We start from the raw sequence: 17,997 nt of genomic DNA, 5'->3' as shown, positions 1-17,997 counted from the left end.
CACATACCCTTAAGATCATTATTTTTATTGTGTTTTGATCTGAAAAGGTTGCATTTATTATTTCTGCTTTTCTGCATTTGTTTGCCCTGTTTTTATGACCCAGTACATGGTCAATCTTTGTGAATGTACCATGTGGTGCTGAGAAGAAGGTGTATTCCTTTTTGTCCCTATTTATTTTTCTCCATATATCTATTAACTCTAATTTTTCTAAGATTTCATTCACATCTTTTACCTCTTTCTTATTTTTTGATTTGATTTATCTAAATTTGATAGTGGTAGTTTCAAGTCTCCCACTAGTATAGTTTTACTATCTATTTTCTCCTTCAATTCCACTAGTTTCTCCTTTAGAAATCTGGATGCTATACCATTTGGTGCATACATGTTGATTACTGATATTTCCTCATTGTCTATACTCCCTTTTATCAGAATGTATTTACCTTCCCTATCCCTTTTAATCAGATCTATTTTTACTTTGGCTTTGTCAGATATCATGATTGCAACTCCTGCCTTTTTTCTATCAGTTGAGGCCCAATAGGTTTTGCTCCAACCTTTAATTCTAACCTTGTGAGTATCTACCTGCCTCAGGTGTGTTTCTTGTAGACAACATATGGTAGGATTTTGGATTCTAATCCACTCTCCTATCTGTTTTCTTTTTATGGGTGAGTTCATCCCATTCACATTCAAAGTTATGATTGTCACTTGTGTATTCTCCGACATTTTTATATCGTCTCCCAGTTCTGTCCTTTCTTCTTTTGCTATATCCTTTTAAATCAGTGTTTTACTTTTAATCAATTCCCCCTAATCCCCTCCCTTAATATGCTTCCCTTTCTGGCCCCTCCCTTTTTGTTCCCTTTTTGTTTTCTTAGGGTCTGTTAAATTCTTTCCCCCTCTCTTTCCCTCCCTTTTTATACTCCCTCCCCGTCTCCCCCTCTTAGTTTTCCCTTTTCAGTTACCCTGTAGGATAAGATAGAATTCAAGACCCCCCGTGGATCTAGATGGTCTTCCCTCTCAGAATTGATTTCACTGAGAGTCAGATTTAAGTATTACCTATTAGCACTCTCTTCCTCTCCTTCTAAGAGTATTCTTCCCCTCCCCTTCCCATGCATATCTTTGTGTGATAAAGATTATCCTATTTATTTTATTTCTTCAAGTATCTCTTGGTGCCATCTTTGATTACCCCCCTTTTTCTTTTTTGCATATCATTTTATAGTATTTATTGCCCCAATCTCTTCCTGTGAATGATTCTTCCAATTACTATATTAGTGAATATAACTTTTGAGAGTTGCAAATAACATTTTCCCCATATATTAATATATATAATTTGATCTAACTGTAACCCTTGAAGAATAAAGTTTGAATAAAAAAATTTTTTCCCCTTTTTCCTTCTCTTATTTACCTTTTCATGTTTCTCTTGACCTTTGTGTTTGGATATCAAACTTTCCACTTAGTTCTGGTCTTTTCTTTACAAATACTTGGAAATCTATTTTGTTGAATGCCCATACTTTCACCTGGAAATATAGAGTTAGTTTTGATGGATAGGTGATCCCTTGGTTGAAGACCCAATTCTCTTGCCTTTCTGAATATCATATTCCAGGCCTTGTGGTCCTTTAGTGTGGAAGCTGCCAGGTCTTGTGTGATCCTGATTGGTGTTCCTTGGTATCTGAATTGTCTCTTTTTGGCTTCTTGTAGAATTTTCTCCTTAGCTTGAAAGCTCTGGAATTTTGCAATTATATTCCTGGTAGTTGTCTTTTGAGGATTTAGTGTAGAGGGTGTTCTATGAACTCTTTCAATGTCTATTTTGTCCCCTTGTTCAAGAACATCAGGGTAGTTTTCTTGGATGATTTATTGTAGTATGATGTCAAGATTTCTGTTAATTTCTGGCTTTTCAGGTAGACCAGTGATTCTCAAATTGTCTCTTCATGCTCTGTTTTCCTAATCTGTCATCTTGTCAGTGAGATACTTTGTTTTCTTCTATTTTGTCAGTCTTTTGACTTTGCTTCATTAATTCTTTCTGTTTTGCAAGATCATTGTCTTCCAGTTGCCTAATTCTGGTCTTTAAAGACTAGTTTTCCTTTTCAGTTTGGTCTATCCTGCTTTTCATGGCTTCCAGCTGTTTCTCCAGTTGGGAGTTCTTGTCCTTTAAACTGTTATTTTCTCTTTGAATTATTTTATGCCTTTCTTGCCAGAAGGCTTCCAACCTTTTGATAAACTCCAATTTAAATTCTTCAAGAACTTGTGGACAATTTTCATTTTTTTGGAAGGTTTTGGCTTCATTTGAATTTCTTCCTCTATTTCCTCTGTAGCCTTGGTTTTTCCTCTGTAAAAATTATCCAGGGTCAACCCCCTCTTCTTGTGTTTTTTTTTTGTTGTGTTTTTTTTTTTTTTGTGGAGGAAGGTTGTTGCTCTTAGGAACAATTTGCTATCACTGTGGAGGTTTTTCCTTCCTTTTTTAGTCAGACATCTGAGTGAGATGGGCAGACTCTCTGTGTATGGAGTTAAGGAGCAAGGATTCTACTTGAGGCAAGCTCTTCAATCTCCGCAGCTTCTGCTGTTTGCTGCCCTTCTATGTGCTATTTTCCCAAGAGAGCCCACGGTCTGTGCTCTTTAGCCTGCTGGGGTTTCAGGTGTAGCTGCTCTCAGGGGTAGGTCTTTGGTGGTCTTAGTCAGCTCCCAAGGGCCTAGAGGTGCCCCTTCCTAAGTCTAGGGGTGCCCCTCACTCACTCACTGATTCTGGCCCACGCTGGCTCTGCCTCTGCCTCCTTAGGTGGGGTGGGGGAGGGGTAGATCAACTCATATTTAGGTGGGAGCTTTTTCACCCCCTTATAGTGTAGAAATGCCCAAATCCCACATACCTTCAATGCTGTGCCCTACTATAGAGTCCCTTCATTCTTATGAATTTGTTTTTTTTGGTCTTTTGAGGTACTCTATATCGGTGGGTGCTGAGAAGAGGATGATTCTTGTGTCTAGACTGCTGCCATGTTTACCCAGAAGTTGGTCATATTTTCATATGGTGAAAAAAAAGCAGATAGGTGGAATCTGATTTTTTCCTCTAAAATAAAACTAGATCGAATTAGATCTAGATTAGATTGTGTCTATTAATTGATATAGTCTTTCCCTTTCCCCAACCTGTAAAGGTTAATGAATATTAATTTAAAAAAAGTTTCAAGACCTTTTCTTTGTGTTGACCCTTTTCATTGTATTAGGTGCATTTTTGTTTTAGATGTTTGTAAATTATATAATTACTCTAGACCTATTTCAAATATGTCATTCCACTTGAATGCCATGAAGAGACCCTGAACATTTTGGAACACATTAGAACATTTAACATTATTTAGTGTTCTGGGGTTCTTCATATCTCTTGTCTGAATAATTGTTACTTAGCTACCATCTAATAGCCATAGCATGTAGCTTCTAATTTTTATGTTTGCTGCAAAAAAAGTATAAATTCCTTTGAAATTAGATCTAAAAGTAAATAAATTCAACAGATTCTTACTCTGTCCTGTGGAGGTAAATTCCTATTCATTCTATTCCTATGATTCATAATTGCTTTCTGTGAAGGTGAAAATTCTTTTCCTTTTGCTCCCATTCATCCTTATTTGCCAATAGCCTTGCCTTTTTAGCCCAATATCCCTCTTTGTTCTTGCATTCTATTGTACCCTCTTGTTCTTCATTCTATTCTTTTTAAATTAAAAAAAATTTAATTAATTTAGAATATTTTCCCATGGTTACATGATTCATGTTCTTTCTCTCCTCTCCTCCTCTCCCCCACCCCTCCACCTCCTGGAGCTGACAAGCAATTCCACTGGGTTTTACATGTATCATTGTTCAAAACCCATTTCCATATTATCAATATTTGCAATAGAGTGATATTTAAAGTCAGCATCCCCTGTGGCAAAGTCAGGACATTAATGCATTTCTGGTGGAGTTGTGAATTAATCCAACCATTTGGTAGGGCAATTTGGAACTATGCCCAAAGGGCACTAAAAGACTGTCTGCCCTTTGATCCAGCCATAGTACTGCTGGATTTGTACCCCAAAGAGATAATAAGGAAAAAGACTTATACAAGAATATTCATAGCTGCGCTCTTTGTGGTGGTAAAAAATTGGAAAATGAGGGGATGCCCTTCAATTGGGGTAATAGCTGAACAAATTGTGGTATATGTTGGTGATGGAAAACTATTGTGCTCAAAGGAATAATAAAGTGGAGGAATTCCATGTGAACTGGAATGACCTCCAGGAATTGATGCAGAGTGAAAGGAGCAGAACCAGGAAAATGTACACAGAGACTGAAACACTGTGGTACAATTGAATGTAATGGACTTCACCATTAGTGGCAATGCAGTGATCATGAACAACTTGGAGGGATCTATGAGAAAAAACACTATCCACATTCAGAGGAAAAACTGTGGGAGCAGAAATATAGAAGAAAAACAACTGTTTGAATACATGGGTTGAGGGGATATGGCTGGGGATGTAGACTCTAAATGAACATTCCTAATGTAGACACCAACAACATGGAAATAGGTTTTGATCAAGGACACATGTAGTACCCAGTGAAATTGAGCATCAGCAATGGGACGGGTTGGGAAAGGGGAGGGAGGGAAAAAATATCATTCTTGTAACCAAGAAGTAATGTTATAAATTGACTAAATAAATTAATTTAAATTAAAACAAAAAAAGAAAACATAGGAAAAAAGAAAGTCAGCATCCCCAATCATATCCCCATCGAACCATGTGATCAATCAAGTTTTTCTTGTGCATTTCTACTCCCACAGTTCTTTCTCTGGATGTGGATAGTGTTCTTTCTCATAAGATCCTCAGAATTATCTTGGATCATTGCATTGTTGCTAGTAGAGAAGCCCATTATGTTCGGTTGTGCCACAGTGTATCAATCTCTGTGTACAGTGTTCTTGTTCTGCTCCTTTCACTCTGCATCAGTTCCTGGAGGTCTTTCCAGTTCACATGGAATTGCTTCAATTCATTATTTTTTTTCAATATTTCAATATATTTTTTGCCACCACAAAGAGTGTGGCTATGTATATTTTTGTACACATGTTTTTCCCTATTATCTCTTTGGGGTACAAACCCAGCACTGGTATGGCTGGATCAAAGGGCAGGCAGTCTTTTAAAGCCCCTTTCTCTATTCTATTCTTAACAGACTTCCTTTGGTCAGTGGTTTCATCTTCATTTCAGACTCTTCTTTCTTTTGGCACTCATGGAATCCTGGCTCTCTTTTGGAAGGCACAATATCCATTTCAGTCTGTTATTAGTTCATCTTTTCTTTTCCCTTTTGACACACTGCACTAGGAGAATGTAGACTTGTTTCTCAATGCCACTTTCAGATTGTCCCTTTATTGTTGTCACTCATCAACTACTTTTGAGGTTATCCCATCTGTCCAGCTCAATCAGTCAGTAAGCATTTATTAAGCATTTGACATTGTATTATTGACATGTATTCAAATTTTACTGTGAAATATACTTTGAATGTTAGTATTTTTCACCATATTGACAGTAGACATTTTCTGTGACAATTCGTGTTGAGATTTTTATTTAGACTTTTTTTTCTTCTGAGTAATATGAAAGGTTCCCCTTCATGAAGTGTGGGCAGATAACCTATCCATTATAAAGAAACCCAGCAATAGACGTAGAGATGAAGAAGATACATCTTGTCCTCAGACAGGAAACCTGTTGAAGGACTTCTGTTAATGCTTCTTCCACTATTATATTTGGAGTTGGAACTCCTAGAGCATTGAATTTAGGGTCAGGAAACTCTGGATTCAAATTCTGTCTTAAATGCTCTCTCTGTGACTGATCAAATTACTTAACCTTTCTAACCTGTAGTTAACTCTTCTGTAAAATGATGAGTTATATTCTATGATCCTTGCCTTTTCTAGCTGTAAACCTGTGACTTCTGTAGTGTTCTCAATAGAAGGTAGTACATGCATTTATAAAGTTAGTAGTAGAGGTAATAGATATCTCTGATGCTGGGAATTCTGTAGAAGTGGCTCGTATTCCTTGGTTTGGCTCAGATGACTTATACTGCAATCTTTATAATAACCTTTATGTTATTTATTTAGAATTTCTGACTACCTCTCAGAAACTCAAGTACAAACATATAGTAACAGAAATTCCTTCAGTTCACTATCAGTACACAGAGCCATGTTCTTGGTTTTGGGAAAATAAAAAATTAAGCTGCTGTCTTCAGAGAACTGGAGTTTAGTAGTAGGATAAGACACAGATATAACTGTAATACAGTATATATAGAAGTGCATTAGAGAAGCACAGAACAAAAGGCATATGGAAGTCATCAGAGGAAAGTTTATTTACCAACAATGGGAGATGTGGAAAGTTGTCATAAAAGAGGTGGTATTTTGGGTTTTAACAAACAGATGGGGAAAGGAAACATGCCACAATTGGGAAATGCTGGGAGTAGCAAAGGCAAACAGGAAAATGAAGGACAGTTTTTTGTTTTTTTGAGGGTGTGTGGGGAAGTGGAGACAGAGAAGTCCATTTTGGCTGGAGCATAGAACATGCAGAGGAATGTCAAGGACAATAACTTGAATTGTACTTTGGTAGCCTGTAGGGATCCACTGAAAGTTTTTTTTTTTTTTTAACACGGGTAATATGACTATCTCTGCATAGGGAAGTTTAAATTGGTAGTAATTTGAAGGAGATGGGATAAAGTGGAGATGGAAAGACCTGGGGAATTTATTTTCACGTTAAACTTGTATATTATGGAGTGAAAGTATTTTATGTTCACATAGTCTGTCTTCCAATTTAGCCAAATTTTCTAGACTTTAAATTTTGTTTTAAACGAGGCAATTAGCAATTTCTAAGTTCTTTTCTAATGTGTCATTGTGATATGGAGGCAATTTTGATTTCTTGGGGTCTATGCCAATGTAAGCTGTGGCATATTTTTCTTTTTTATAAAGGCTTAGTTGTGTCCCAGCAACAGATTGTAGGTTTTTCAAGGACCAACCTGGTTAAGTACGAAAATGTTGCCATCCATAGGCTGATACTTGGTGATTAATTCTTTGGCTATGAAACAAAGAAAAATGAAGTAATTCTCATGTGCACTTAGTCCCTCTCCTCACTTATATTGCATTCTCCTATGGGAAACATGTAATATTTTACATGTGTGTTTATCTTTTAAATTAATATTGTTCTTAGCTACCACGTCTTTTTGCTTAGCAGGTAGAAAATTTTTGGAATGGGGCAAAATATTACAATTGTATATAAGCATTTATTTAGCTGTTGGTACTCTCAAACTTTGTTCAGCAACCAACTATTGGATATATGTCTAGAGAAAGTTGTGAACCAGCTCTCTGGATAGTCTATCCACTTGCATATCATAGTCTGGAAAATAGATGTTCTTCATCCACTTACTTTTTCCTTGGGTGGTTAGTTAGGCAAACTCTTGAGTGATTATGGATCTCATTTAGGAGTCTCTGCAATGTTCCTGGGCTTGATGCTATCAACACAATGTCATCTGCAAACAGGATCATCTGGAGGACTTCACCATTTATAGGGAATTCCCTCTTCCATTTGGACTCTGCACTGGACATCCTCCATGATGGTGGCAAACACCTTTGGTGAGCATGTCTCCCTGTTTTATGCCTTGCTTGATACTAATAATCACACCATCATTGAACAAAAAATTCTCTCTATTGCATCTTTCAGAGAATCTTTATGATTTGATCTATAAATTGGAAATATCTGGCCTTTAAAGTGCTGTTTTGTATCACAAATCAAATGTTTTATTATAGTTAATGAAAATAGGCATAATGGAATACTGTATGAGTTTAAAGGTAGAGACCACTCTAAAGTGTTGTTTATACAAACCTATTAGTTTATTCAAACTTAGATTAATTATATTGATTAGTCTTACTCCTGTAAAATAGATGATTTTAACAGATCCCTTTTCTCAGAGGTCTGAGGGTCTATAGGTATAGAATGTTGCATATGCTATCATGTGATTGTTTTGTGGTTGTTCTTGTCTTTGTTATAATCTTTTGATTTACAACATTTTTTGTCTCCTGTAGTCATTGATTTATATTTGATTTACCTAATTTTCAGACATTATTTTAGTATACTTCATATTAACACTTTATATTCTAAGCTCATTTTTTAACCTTGTGGTTCTTTTATTTATAAAAGCTATTGCTATGTCTTTTGTTTCATTTAAAAAAAAAAACCTCTTCCCAGGTATTCATATGATTCTTGCGGAAAATCCATTTTTTCTTTTGAGTTTTTGTTTGATACTTCTTATAGACTGTCTCTTTGGGTCTTTAATTATTTTCCAGATCTGTAATAATTCTAATTCTAGTAGTTGGTATCTTCTTTTTTATGTAGATACAGCCTGGTTTCCTGAAGTAGGGCTTTGTGCCAAGGTATATCCACTGATATGTTTTTGGGTAGGTTAGTCAGCTTGCTCATCTCTGGACCCTTCAGATGTGTCTCTGATAGGAATGCTAGTGGGATCTTTAATATTTAGAACACTGAATTTTCAGGGCCTTCTATGACTTTCTAGGACAGAGTGCTATGGAGCTCAGAACCTTTAAGTCTAAGTGTCCCAGTTTACTTGTATTGGTTGTTGTGGCTACTAACATCTCTGACCCATCTGTGGTTGCCTGAGAGACTTTTTTCTTTTTTGCTTACATTGGTCCTGACTTTTCTAGTGGACCTTCTCTCTCTTTCCCATTGCCTGTGGGCTTTTTGCTTTTTGTATGGTGCTGGGATGGATTCAGTTATTTACTGTATTATATTCCTTGGCCATTATTTGGTCTGGTATGATATTTAGGTTTTTGTTGGAGAAGATATAATAGGAACTGGGTTCCCATCCTTCTGTTCAGGCAGTTATGTTAGCCAGAAGTCCCCCTGCCCTCCCTACCTTTTTTTTTTTTGTTAAAAGGGAAGGGAGAAATGCTTATTGGGAATCAACTATAATTCTAAGGATAGTCTCATCGTGTGTGTATATATATATATATATATATATATATATATATATATATATATATACATATATATGTATAAAATATATGGATGCTTTTAAAAACTTAATAGGTCTGAGAAGTATGTATATGGGTCAATAATTATTAATATTCTGTTGGGTTTTTTTTGTATTCCTAAAGATATAACTTCTTTGCATATACTTGGTCCAGTCTAGATGCTCTTTCCATTTTTGCTTTTCAATTTCTACTTTGTTAAGAAGCACATTCAATACTTTAGTATTTGAGTCCAAATATGGTACCTCCACTGTTAATGAAGAAAAGAATTTGTTATGAAAATTTAGACATGCAATTTCCATTTTTTTCTCTTTACCCTTAGTTTCACTTCAAATGAAGATTTTTGCTTTGTTGTGTTTCTAACCAGACTTTCTTGAAACTAACTTTTCCCTCCATTGCATCTTATTTTATAAGGTAATTACTGTTTATAATCTTCTGTTAGGCATTTATTAAGTTCCTCCTATGTGTTTGATGCTGTGCTAAGTGTGTGAAACAAAGATTAAAACGGAATAGCCTCTGTTAGTTTGCATCAGGGAAATATGTAACATTTTATAAATGAGTGGTGTCAAAATTAGAAATGGAGGAGGACAGTGAGGCGAAAATCACAAATTAACATTATCTGTGCTCTATTTGTATTTATTTTGTTAATTCCCATTATTTTTTAATTAGGTTCTACCACTCTCAGTTGCCAGTCTCATTTTTGACACTTATTCTAAACCAGTGATGGCAAACCTTTTAGAGACCCTGTGTCAGACCCTGCCCCAAGCCCTCAGACTGTATGACCTGACCCCCCCCCCACCAACTCCCTGACAAGCTGCCTTCTGCATCCCTTTGGGGATGAGTGGTGCCAGCTCCTGACCTTACATCCAGCCTTTCCTGCTGATTATTGGGTTGTGACCCATGTGGGGATGGGAGCAAGGAATGGAAAGAGAGCTAGTTAGCCTTTGGGGGGTGGGGTAACTCCCCTTCTCCCCACTGGTGACTGGCCAGGAAGGAAGGAAGAAATTAGAGATCTTTTAGGGGATGGGGCCTGGCTGGATGGTGGGAGAGGGGGCCCCTCCTTGCTGCCTCCCTGCAGTCCCTAGTCCCAGATAGGGGAAGGAGAAAGGGAGGGGAGGGGCATGATCTGAGCACTTCTCTCAACATTTCTTGCATCTGACATAGGCATCGTCTTAGTCCAGGCCCAATCACTCCTTGCAAAGACTATTGCATTGACCTCCTAATTGATTTTCCTATTTCAAGTGCCTCCCCCATTCCAATCCATTCTCCACATAGTGCCAAAGTAATTAAAAAATTTTTTTAACTCTCCTACTCATTAAACTCTAATGACTCTCTGTTGTCCCTAGGATAAAATATTGTTTTTTAAAGCCCTTCACAAACTGGTCCCCAGCTTCACTTTCCAGCCTCTTTAATTCATTTCTCACCATTTTATTTTCTTTGAGACAGCCAAGTTGTCCTCATGTATTCCTGACACAGTACACTAATCTCTGTACCTTTGTACTAGCTGTCTCTAATGTTTGGAAGACACACTCATTTCATCATTTCCACCTGATAGGCCCTTCAGGATTCATTTCAATTACTACCTCTTAAAATTTAAAAAAAAATTGTTTTATTATGAACTTAAGTACTCTCCCCAAAAGAGTGTTTCTATATATACAACAGAATTCTCAATGAAGTTATAACTCTTCATTTCATATCACTTACTTTCTGCATATTCTCTTTTTGTAAACCTTTGTCTCTTAAAAATGATTAATTTTTTTTACTTTTTGATTACATGTAGAATCAATTTTTGACAATTGTTTTCCATTTCTTATGGTGCAATAGTATTATTATAACCACATAATACAACTTGTTCAGCCATTCCCCAATTGATGTTTACCTCCTCAGTTTGCCACTACAAAAAGACCTGCTAAAAATATTTTTGTCTAGGTAGGTCATTTTCCCTTATCTCTGATGTCTTTGGGATACAGGCCCAGTAGTGATATTGTTAGATCAAAGGGTATATGTAATTTTATGGCCCTTTGGGCATGGTTCCATATAACTCTCCAGAATGGTTATATCATTTCACAGATCCATCAAGTGATTTGTCTAGGGTCAAAAGCTAAGGTCATATTTGAACCCAGGTCCTCCTAACTCCAGGTTTGGTGCTAGATCCACTGAGCTACCTAGCTGCTTCTGATATTATTTTCAAAATTATTTTATCTGTCTTTGCTTCCTTGAAATGTCTTTGGTTATCTTCTATGAATTAAAAAATATTTCAATGACCCTCTTTTATTGGCTTGACTATTGCTAACATCCATTCTTCTTAACCCTTCTTCCCCTGATTAACCAAGAGGAGGGAAAAAAGGAAAGAAAATTCTTGGAACAAGCATTTTTAAGCAAAACAAATCTGCACAGTTTGTATATCACTCTTTCTGTGCCTTGTGTCCATCTCCTCTCTGTCTCTAGGTAATTGTTATATTTTATCATCTGGAGTCTTTAGATGGACATTGCATTTAACAGACTTCTTAAGTCTTTCAAAGTTATTTTTCTTTACAGTGTTGCTGTCCTTGCATAAGTTGTTCTCACTTTACTCTGTATCATTTTATACTACCCAGTATTCTTTGAAGTAATTTCTTTTGTCATTTTATGTGACCCAATTATATTTCATTACAGTCATGTGCCACAATTCATTCAGCCATCCTCTAGTCTTAAGAGTCACTCACCTCTTTAGACTAGTTCTTTTCTTTTATTTCCCTTTTATTCCCCTGTAATTTTTGTTACTGTGGGCGTCCCTTAACATTTTGTCTTGGATCCTCTTTGAGTCTCCCTCTACACTATTTTATTTGATGATCTCATCAGTTTCTATGGAGTCAGTAACTCTATGTAGATGATTCTCAAATCTTTGTCCAGCCCTAACCTTTCTCTTCTGACCTCTGGTTCCAATATTCCAAACACTTACTGGGTACCTTGTACTGAATGTCCTATCAATATCTTAAATCCAACATTGTCAGAGCTCAACTCATGGGGCAGCTAGGTGGCTCAGTAGATAGAGAGCCAGACCTGGAGACAGGAGTTCAGATTTTGGTTCACACACCTCCCATGTGCCCTTGGGCAGCTCACTTATCCGTAATTACCTAGTCATTACTGTTCTTCTGTCTTGGAGCCAATACTTAGTATTAATTCTAAGACAGAAGGTCTTAGAACCTTAGAAGGTTAAAAAAAAAACCCACAACTGAATTAATTTTCCTCCCTATTTCCCATGCTCAAGACCTCCCCACTTCTTTATTACTGTTGAAGGACACCGCCATTATTTCTATCCTTTTAGTCATCTAGGTATTTAACAATGTGTAGGGGTCATCAACTCCTTTCTTTCATCCCTTATATCTATTCAGTGGGTAAATACTGGACATTCTATTTTTATAGCATCTCCTTTCCCTCTCTGATTATTCCCTGGACCAACCCCACACTTATTAGCATTTACCTTCTCTGTTTACAGTTTCTCTGAGCCAGTTTGCTCCTCCTTGCTCCTAGTGGCTCATCATTAATGCTGTGGACAACTCTGTTGACTTAGCCTTTCAGCTCAGAATTTCTGAGCTCAAGAGAGCCATAGCTTATAGGTATGTGCCACCACTTGATACATTTTCACTTATTGGCCTAGAATGCTCTCCTTCCTTAGCTTCCAGATAAAATCCCATATTCTACAAGGAGTCTTCCTTCATCCAGTTTATCCTGTATATGTTTATCATTGTACATAGTTGGCTGTAGTAATTTTTATAACTATAACAATGCATTAATATGCCTGTTTTCCCATAGCCTTTCTAATATTTGTCATTTTTAATGGCTTTGTCAACCCAGTGGGCATGAGAGAGAATCCTAGAGTTGCTTCCTTTTACATTTTTCTCATTATTAGTGATTTGAAGCATTAAAAAATATACCTATTAGTAGCTTGGCTTTCTTCCATATATTTCATTTGTATATACTCTCTTTTTGAATGGAACCTTTTTTTTTAACATTATTTTATTTGGCCATTTTCACATATTATTCATTGGAAACAAAGATAATTTTCTTTTCTTCCCACCACCCCTCCCATAGCTGATGCATGATTCCACTGGGTATCACATGTGTCCTTGATTCGAACCCATTTTCATGTTGTTGGTATTTGCATTAGGGTGTTCATTTAGAGTCTCTCCTCAGTCATGTCCCCTCCACCCCTGTAGTCAAGCAGTTGCTTTTCTTCGGTGTTTTTACTCCCTCAATTTGTCCTCTGCTTGTGGCTAGTGTTTTTTCTTCTAGGACCCTGCAGAATGTTCAGGGACGTTGTATTGACACTAATGTCCATTACATTCAATTGTACCACAGTGTTTCAGTCTCTGTGTACAATGTTTTCCTGGTTCTGCTCCTTTCGCTCTGCATCACTTCCTGGAGGTTGTTCTAGTCTCCATGGAATTCCTGCACTTTATTATTCCTTTTAGCACAGTAGTATTCCATTACTAACATATACCACAATTTGTTCAGCCATCCCCAAATGAAGGGCATCTCTTCATTTTCCAATTTTTGGCCACCACAAAGAGCGCAGCTATAAATATTCTTGTACAAGTCTTTTTCCTTACTATCTCTTTGGGGTGCAAATCCAGCAGTGCTATGGCTGGATCAAAGGGCACTCAGTCTTATTGCCCTTTGGGCATAGTTTTGAATGGAACCTTTTAACGCCTTTGTTTTATCTAAATGCTTTTTTGTTTGAATTTGACATATCTGATATCACCAGTGCCATTTCTGAATTTTGTAATTTGGTGGTGGCATGATAAATTCCAGGTGACCCTTTCATTCTATCTTTCTGGGTTAAATACATTTCCTGTGAATAATATATTCCTGGATTCTCTTTTAAAATTGTTTTTTCTTTAACGTAGCTTTTATTCCATTTATGTTAGGATTCTCAATTAAAAAAAAACCTTTTGCTTTTTATTTATTGAAAAAAAATTTTTTTAAACTCTTATCTTCTGTCTTGGAGTCAATACTGTGTAGGAAGTGGCTGAGGCCAGATTTGAACCTAGGACCTCCCATCTCTAGGCCTGGTTCTCAATCCACTGAGCTACCTGCTGCCCCCTATTTAAAATTTTTTAACAATTACATGTAATAACAAATTTCCATATAAATTTTCCTAAGTTATATGTTTGAACTTATCTCCCTTCCCCTCTCCCACTGCTGGCAGGAGATTCTATCTGAGTTATATTATACCATTTTTGTAAGAGAATAATCTTATAAAAACCCTAAAACATAAACCTAAATAAATGATTGAAAAATCATATGCTTTCATCTGTATTTCAACTCTCAAAGGTTCTTTCTCTGGAGGTGGATATCATACTTTGTCATAAGTTCCTCAGAATTGTCCTGGATCATTGTATTGTTAGTCTATCATCACAGTTGCTCATTCCACAATATTGCTGTTACAATGTACAATGTTTTCCTAATTCTGCTTATTTCACTCTGCTTCAGTCCATGAAGAAGGTCTTTCCAGAGATGACCATAGTCCAGATGCAGATGAGAGTAGTGTTTGTTTCTTTCTTTGTATTTGTACATGTTTGTTGATTGATTGAAAAGTTTGGAGCTCAGTCATGAGAATAGGATTGATTATTTTGATTTGGAAATTATATAGAGGTGGTAGTTGAATCCATGGGAGCTGATGAGGTCATCAGGAGAGAGAATAGAGAAAGGAAGGGATAGGATTGGGGAAAGAGCACTAGGATACTCCCACATGTAGGAGTTAGAACATGGATGATGTACTTGCAAAGGAGATTGAGAAAGAGCAGTTGGATCTGTTAGATATGTATGGAAAAAACCATGATACTGTGGTGACTGAAAAGGTAGGAAAGAGAATATAGCAGAAAGGAGTGGTCAGCACTATCAAATTATAAATAGAATTTAAGAAGAATAAGGACTGGGAAAGCACCATTGGTTTAAGTAATAAAAAGATTATTGGAAACTTTGGAAACATCAGTGGACAGTGGACAATGAAGATAGCTTTTTCTATGTGTTAGGCTGTGAAAGAAAGAAAAGGATGATAGCTTTAGGCAGTGGCAAAGTGAAGCAAATATTTAATAATAGGTAAAAGCTAGGCATTTGTATAGTTTTAAGGTTTGCAAGACTCTTTACAAATACCTCATTTTATCCTCCAAACACCTTTGAGAGGTAGATGCTAGTATTATTCCCATACAGATGAGAAAGCTGAGTCAACAGAGATTAAATAACTTGCCCAGGATCATACTGTGCCTGTCAGATTTGAATTTGGGTCTTCCTGACTCCAAGTCCAGTGCTCTCTCCACTTTATTTTCTATTATGAATTTAATAATAGTCAACAGACACAAACATTTCAATACTTGAACAAAATTGAGGCTAATATCTGAACCTTTGAAGTAGCAAAGGTTTTTTAAAATAAGTGGAAAAATATGAGCCTCTTTGAAAATAGCCAGTTGATAAGGAGAGATTGAAAATTGGGGGAAAGAGAACATGAACAAAAGAACAAAAGAGTATGATGATGTAGAGAAGGATGAGGATAGGATTGAGGGCACAAATTGTAGAGTTGGATATGACAAGAGGATGGGAATTAAGTTGCCATGTCAGAGATGATGCAAAATTCCTGATGTGGCTAGATCTAGGTGTTGGGATAGTTAGAATGAAGTGCATTCTGGGGCTGGCTAGGTACCAGAGATTGAGGTGAAAGGTTCTACTTAGCCCTCCCAGTGAACAGTGAGGGCAACTTTGTCCTAAGGTGCTAGTTACAGAACTGAATGGATTATCAAGAGGTGACAGTGTCTCCAGATGGCTAGAGTCAATGATCTTGGTGGCGAGTATTATTAATAACTATGTAATTTGAATTTAGCCCTTCACTTAACCAAAAATAATTCTTCATTTTAGCTCTTCCCTCCTATTCCCCCCTCTGTCTGAAACCTTTTTCTGAATATTTAGTGATTTAGGCAACAATTTTCTGAAAATTCTCATATTTTGTTAGTAAAATATTTATCTTGATTTATGAAATATAAATTTTTGTGCTCAGACATTTTATTTTATTTCATTTTTCACAAGGGTTTATGTATATAGTATCACTCAAATCCTATTTCTATATTATTCATTTTTGTAACAGTAATCTTTTAAAACCAAATTCCCAGTTCATATAAACAAGTGATAAATCACATATTTTCTTCTGGATTTCTACTCCCAGAGTTCTTTCTGTAGATGTGGATAGCATTCTTTCTCATAAGTCCCTTAGTGTTGCCTGGATCATTGCATTGCTTTTAGTAGCAAAGTCAATCACATTTGATTGTCCCACAATGTTTGAGTTACTGTGTACAGTACTGGTTCTGTTTATTTTACTCCAGTTCACATCAGTGAATGTAGATCTTCCCAGTTCTTCTAGAAATCAAGCTGTTCATCATTTCTTATAGCACAATAGTATTCCATCACCATCATATACCACAATTTGTTCAGCTGTTGCCTAATTGAGGGACATCCCCCCCCCCATTTTCTAACTTTTTGCCACCACAACAAGGGTAGCTATAAATATTTTTGTACAAACAGAACCTTTCTTATTTTTTTTAATCTCTTTGGGATATAAACCAAAGTGGTATTGCTAGATAAAAGGACATGCATTTTTTTTTAAAGCCCTTTGGACATAATTCCAAATTGCCTTTTAGAATGGTTGGATCAATGCACTACTCCATCAGCAATGCATTAGTATCCCAATTTTGTCACATCCCTTCCCAAAATTTTATTATTTTCCTTTACTGTCATATTGGTCACTCTGCTAGGTATCGGAGGTGGTATCTCAGAGTTATTTTGATTTGCATTTCCTCCAATCAGGAGGGATTTAGAACATTTTTTCATATGATTATTGATGGTTTTGATTTCTTCATCTGAAACTGCCTATTCATATCCTCTGACCATTTATCAACTGGGAAATGATTTGATTTCTTATAAATTTGACTTAGTTCTTTGTATATCTGAGAAATTAGACCTTTGTCAGACACTTTAAAAACATTTATTAATACTTATTTTAAAAACCTTCTTAGAATCAATACTATGTTTTGGTTCCAAGGCAGAAAGAACAGTAAGGGGTAGGCAATGGGGGTTAAGTGACTTGCCTGGAGTCACACAGCTAGGAAGTATCTGAGATCAAATTTGAACCCAGGACTTTCCATCTCTAAACCTGGCTCTCAGTCCACTCAATCTGCCTAGCTACCCACTTTCTTTTGTCTTTTATCACTTTCATTTACAAATATATACCTTCCTGGCCTACTTAGAATCACCACTTATAATTTAAATTCAGCATAAAACTAGCCATTACACCAATCTAGATTGACAGTTTATATAATGGTACACACTCATACCAACCCCTGTATAGGCTGCCTCCCTCCACTACAAAGAAGGAAATGAAATATTTTTTTTTACATATTTTTTTGAGGCCAGATTTGGACATTATAATGATAATTATTTTAAAAATTCAATTTTATTTTCAGTTCCAAATTCTCTCCTTCGTTTCCCCTGGACTCATTGAAAAGACAAGAAAAAGAAAACTCATAACAAATATGCATAGTTAGGTTATTATAGTCTTCAGGGTTTGTTTTTTGTTTTTTTCCATTTCCATTGCTGCATTTGTATTCCTGATTCTACTTCAGTTTGCACTAATTCCTGTTTCCTTTGGTTCTCTGAATTTTTGGTAATTCTCTTATGGTGCAATAATGCTCCATTGCATTCATGTGCCAGTTGTTTAGCTAAACCAATCCCAAATGGGGTCATGAAGAGTTACACACAACTGAACAACTCTTCTGTTAGAATGTAAGCTCTTTGAGAGGAGGGATTATTGCATTCTTGTATTTCCATTCACTTATCACAATGCTTGGTATATAGTAGGCATATAACTAAATGCTTGTTGGGAGTTGAGGTATAATAAATGTTTATTGATTTAATTTTTTATTTAGCAGATTTAAATTCTTTATATTATTCATTTTTAGTTTTTA

General features: G+C 36.2%; 1 protein-coding gene across 5 annotated transcripts in view; it reads left to right on the top strand.

Moving 5' to 3' along the window:
- NDEL1 (nudE neurodevelopment protein 1 like 1) overlaps window positions 1-17,997 on the top strand; it is an 89,860-nt gene that overhangs the window by 14,581 nt on the left and 57,282 nt on the right. The window contains exon 2 of one of the 5 annotated variants that reach the window (XM_007483115.3): window positions 7,442-7,591. The exons of the other annotated variants lie outside the window; for them this stretch is intronic. The gene's annotated coding sequence lies outside the window, so the exon portion shown is untranslated. The remainder of the gene's footprint in view (window positions 1-7,441; window positions 7,592-17,997) is intronic. 5 annotated transcript variants of the gene reach the window in all.

Source organism: Monodelphis domestica, chromosome 2 (genome assembly GCF_027887165.1).
Source record: "Monodelphis domestica isolate mMonDom1 chromosome 2, mMonDom1.pri, whole genome shotgun sequence".
In the NCBI taxonomy this organism is placed as follows: domain Eukaryota; kingdom Metazoa; phylum Chordata; class Mammalia; order Didelphimorphia; family Didelphidae; genus Monodelphis; species Monodelphis domestica.
This window is presented reverse-complemented; position numbering and strand designations above follow the sequence as displayed.